Genomic DNA, 5,675 nt, shown 5'->3' with positions numbered 1-5,675 from the left:
GGCTTCTCGCTGTTCTGTTCCTTGGCAGGATGGCGTCTGCCACCAAACCATGTTGTCTTGCTTGCTCATCTTTGTAAATAATCTTTTGTGTGTGTGAATTGAGTGATAGTTTACATGGGACAACATCAGCTTTACGCTCACCCACTGTATTTTGTTTCATTGCAGTAACTAAATCCCCTCCATGCATCATCATGCAACAGCATTTCCTTCTATAACCTCTGTTTTCTTTTCTTTCTGTTTTGAGATGTACACACAAAGATTGCTGAGAATTATGTGCAGGAAATGTTGACAGAGGTCAGAACATAAACTAGGAAAGGAAGTGTTAGCAGTTAAAAAAATATTTTATTTTGGGCTGGTCTTTATGTCTTTATGTTTTGGTCACATGAATGTTTCTCCCATTGTATTAAAATATACAAGTAAATTAGCATTATGTGCATAGTCCTTTGTGTCCACTTTTACAAAACTGAAATAGTCAAAAATGAAGTATCATTTGCTAAAAGAATACAATTAAAATGGGAAACTAATTGTAGTGTGGGAGAAAACTTTGGTTTATTATTGGTTGCAGTTGTAGAAAAATTGAATCAATTTCAGAGTACTCATTTTGAAGCAGGGAGAAAAGGAGTTCAGAAAAGAGGATTAAAACCTAGTCCATTTACTAACTTAAATGTTATGACCAAATACATGAGTAATAATGAGGGTGTGTCCTTGTAAATTGCTTGAGCAATTATAGAGTTGTGTAGCACATTCCTTGTGTGAATAGCTCAGCAGCAGGTTTCTGGCACATATGAGACCAGAATATTTTCTGGGTTTAATAAACCACCTTAGAAGTGATTACAGCAGTGACCAGTTGTAGGCAAATCCTTGAAACAAGCAGTAGTGTCTCTGTCCCTTACTGCTGCATGATCTCCCACTGAGAGCAGCCAAGCACTTCAAACCCATCCTGGGGTATGATGTGCAGTCCAGATACAGAATGCAAATGTGCCACCTCATAATATGTCCTGCTAGTGTTTCTCAGATGCCTTCATGGCAGACTCCACTTTTGATGGGACCAACTCCATTGTGAGTTCTTAGTGCACGTATGCAGTTCATCATCACAACGCACCACTTCCCTGCCTCTTCTCCAAGAAGACTCATAAATAAACATGAAAGTCTTTCCTGCTTTCTCTGTTCAAGATTTTTTTAAAGAACCCAACCAATCAAAGACTTGAGAAAATAATGACTAGCATTGTAAATCCCTCTTCATCTCCTCTGGCCAGATATTTTCCTATCAAGAAATCTTTAAATGTCTTGCTAGTGTGAAACTCTATGTGCTTAATCTGATCATTCTTGGTCAGCCAAGACAAGGATCCTCCATTTGAGGGTCAGGGCTCCCCTATACCCTGATAACAATTTCTAGATAGCTTGTTGCTGTTGTATGCCATTGATGTGTTTTGATTCATAGTGACCCTTTATAGGATTTTTGAAAGCATTTGGTGGGTTTGAACTGCCAACTTTGTGGTTAATAATTCAGTACTTATCCTACATTGCTACAATGAGTATTGGTAGTATAGATGTGAATGATATTAATTATTTTAAAATACCACACTACACCAAGCTTTTAAAGCAAATCCTCAATTTAGGAATATTTATCATTTTCTTCCGGCTAAGTCAAAGTCTTAAAATTTTTGCAAAGTAGTCATATGGAATGCATCAAGAAGAAAGAGAAGAGTTTTGAGAACAAACTCTTGCTTTAATATAGTCTTTAGTACTGGAGATGTGGAGCTTGGTTATGATCTTATACAACAAAGTTTAGGACACTATACATATGCATGTAGCGGTAGAAACAAGTGGTCTAGACTGGACTCCAGACTATTGCTTCATCATACATGAGACATAGAAGCAGGTCACTGTTTTTGATGACTATGAGTTAGAGACAAAGTACCAGAAAGCACAAACACTCCCAGCTGGTGTATTCAGGAAAGATGCACAGGTAGGAAGACAATATGCCTTATTCATACCATTCTGCTTTGCCTCTAAGAAGGGCTCTCCTCTGAGTTCTGGGTGGGAAGATAGGGCCAGGGCCATGAGGATCCAGGTAAGTTTACCTAGTGAAACCACACCTGGACTCTTGCTGCAAGGGGGAACTTCCTGTTTCTTCTGGGACCTGAGGTGTGAGGTAAACATCCAGGTTTCAGGTTAGTGAGAATCAGACTCTCTGCTTTAGGGTCACTTTAGGTCTAAGAGCAAGCAACTATAACTTAATCAGAATGATCTGTACAGCCTGGAAAGGTGTAGTAAATGGATAGGAAAATCTCTGGTTCTGCCCTATTGTTGTTCTATTATAAGTGATGGGAGTTGGTTTAGGATTTCTGATGAGTGATTTTTGGATTTGAGTTGACAACCTTGTGGTTAACAGTGCAGTGTTTATCCTACAGCAAAACACCAGGACTCCTGATAGAAATGATGAAAGTAAACTGTGAGAGAAGTCACAGGGCCAGAAATTACTGTTGATGGGATGTGGCAGTGCTCAAAAGAGACATCTGAAAGTGCATCTGTACTGAAAAGTGCTTTCTTTCCTGGCTAACAGCCACCCCAGACTATCCCAGGCAGTTGCAGCTGAAGGATTGGCCAAAAACCTTCTTAAAAGTGAGTTCATCTTCCAACCAGACCAACTGGGGGCTTACTTCTTGTCCTACCAACAGAAGAGTGGGCTGCTCTTCCTGAAGGGGCAGCCTCAGGTCCTAAGGGTGAGTAGGCATGAGCAGGAAACAGATTCCTGGTGCAGCCATTTTGAATGGGATGAAGCAGATACAAGATCAGGGGAGCAGTCCTACTGGGGAGGTCTTACTGATTGTCAGAGATAAAGATGCAAACTTTTTTACCCCTATTCTTTTATCCTTTTCTGTCTGCTTGTTTCCAGCCTGGTGACTAGAGGGGCTGCCTGAGAGACTGGAGAGCCTCCACTCTCCCTGGATGTTTCTACTATTCGTGCACATGGATCTGCTTAGCAAAGATGAGTCCAGAATCAAAGAAGTGGGAGGAGCCAACAGGAATAGCTTAAAATGGATTGTCTTCCAATAAGGTTCTGGCCTGCCCAGGGCTGGAGAGAAACCTGAATGGGCTTGAGGAGAGGCGAGAGAGGCAAAAATAGAAAAAGATAAAAAATAAATCTTGAGTTACAACATCAGGTGCAAAGGAACATCTTGAAGTTTCTCAGGCAACCATGAAGGCAAGAAACCAAAAAATGGACATTAAAGTTTTACTCATATTCTGCTAGCTTTGTATGTGTGTGTGTCTGTGTGTGTTTTAGGTAATTATAGATTTTAGTGTTCAAACGGTTTTGTTTGTTTGTTTGTTTGTTTGTTTTTTATCACCCTATTACCTTGGAGGTAGGGGGGTGTTTTCTTTCATTATCTTACCAAAGAAGAGACAACAAATGTGGTAATACAACCAAGCTGCAATTGTTGTTGTTAAGTGCCATAGAGTGGATTCCAAGCCATAGCAACTTTGTATAGGGTTCCCAAGGAGCAGCTTGTGAACTTGAACCACTGCCCTTGCAGTTCAAATGACTCTGCAGTCTGATGTATTAGCCTAAGCACCATACCAAAACTCCTAATCACACCATTTGGATAAGAGTCAATACTAGCTGCTATACAGCAGAGCAGCATAAATAACCAACACATGCTATTATCACTCTGAGTTGAATAATAAGGGGAGTGAAAAGAGAAGCCCATCTCCTGATCACATCTACCAGCAGACAATCAGAGAACTCAATCATACACCAATATACATTCATCTAATTATTGAAATTAAAACAGCAACACAATGACTAAAAATTAACAGAACATTTCTGCTTATGTCCAGAAACAAGATAGAGTAGCTGAAACAAATGAGCTGATGTAGACCTAGAATTCCCATTGGAAGGAAGCCAGGCTTTGGAACTTCCTGATAAGAAATTCAGGAGAATGAAATTGAGATGCATCCAGATGTTCCACAGAGGGGTTGGAACCAACCAGGAAGAAGTCAGAAAAGTGTTACAGGAACAATTAAATAAGATAGAAATAGCACTGGAAAGAATTTAAAACATGCAAAAAAGAGGTCCAAATAATTTATAATAAAATATCAGGAATGGGCAAAGGTCAAAGAAATAGAAATGAAGGGATGGAAGCCAGAATCCATGATTTTTTAATACTGCTAAGATAGATGAGCCAGCTGAAAAAAAGAATAAAAGTATCTAAAGAAAGCCAATATTCATGTGAGACAACATGAAGAGGAATAACTAAGGGCTATTTGAGTCCCAGAACAGGAATAATCACAGAAACCATGGAGGAGATAGATGTAGAGCTGCTGGAAGTAAATTTCATTTCTCTGACATCCTGAAACATGACAAGACAAGAATTCATGAAGGTGAACGAACTCCAGGAAGGATAGACCACCAAAGAAAATCACCAAGACAACATAATCAAACTCTGCAAAACCAAAGCCAAGGAGAGAATCCTGAAAGCAGCCAAGTATAAGAGAAGTGCTACATACAAGAGCAAGAAAATAAGATTAAGTTCTGCTATCTCAGCAGAAATCATGAAAGCATGAAGGCAATAAAGGACATGTATGAAATTCGAAAGAAAAAAAATCTTCCATCCAAGAAATGTTTACTCAGTAAAGATTTCAAGGAAATACAAAGGTGTAATCAAAACATTCCAGGAAAACCAGAATGTAATAGAATTGAACAGAAAATTTCAATGGTCAGCCTGAGAAGACAAAAAACAAATACTAAAATATTATAATGGAATGTGCAAAGAAGGGAAGGGCACACTCAGCATTTTTCAAGTTGAAGGAATTTTTTAAAAATTCAAGCTTTGACTTACAGTATTCAATGGGCAAAATATTAAAAGATGCAAAAAGCATCAAAAGAAGATGAAGAAGAACATGGAAACATTAAAACTATGAGGAAACTCACAAGAAAGAAAACAAAAACCATGAACTCAGCATAGGAAGACATGTAGAACAAAGAAAGCAGCAACACCACAAAAAAACAAACATAACGGCAGAAATTATTCAATCCCCATAGATAATTACACTGAATGCAAACAGATTAAATGCTTTAATCTGTTAAAGAGATGGAGGTGGCTGAATGGATAAGAAAACAAGGTCCTTCAATATATTGTCTGCAAGAGACACATCTTACACACAAAGACAAAAACCAGATTAAATGTGAAAGGGTAGGAAAAATATGCCAAGCTAATTGCAATCAAAACAAACAAGAGTGGCAATACTAATCTCTGATAAAATAAACTTTAAGGAAAAACCCAGCATAATATAAAAAGATGGACATTATCTCATGATTAAAGGGTCAATTGAACAAGATGACATAACCATAATAAATATCTATGCTTCCAGTGAAAGAACTCCCAAAATTTATAAAGCAAACTCTAATAGATTTGAAGAAAGGAATAGAGGAATCTATAATAATAGTGGGCAATTTTAATACAGTGCTCTCAAAAATGGATAGAACAACCAGAAAGAAACTAAAAAAAAAACCCACAGAGGAACTAAACAACACAATTAGCCAACTGGATTTGATAGCTGTGTACAGGGAATTCAACACAACAACAACACAATTACACATTCTTTTCCAGGACATATGGAACATTCTCCAGAACAGACCCTGTCTTATGCCACACACACACACAAAAAAA

The sequence above is a fragment of the Chrysochloris asiatica genome, unplaced genomic scaffold (assembly GCF_000296735.1).
Source record: "Chrysochloris asiatica unplaced genomic scaffold, ChrAsi1.0 scaffold00381, whole genome shotgun sequence".
Taxonomy (NCBI): domain Eukaryota; kingdom Metazoa; phylum Chordata; class Mammalia; order Afrosoricida; family Chrysochloridae; genus Chrysochloris; species Chrysochloris asiatica.
This window is presented reverse-complemented; position numbering follows the sequence as displayed.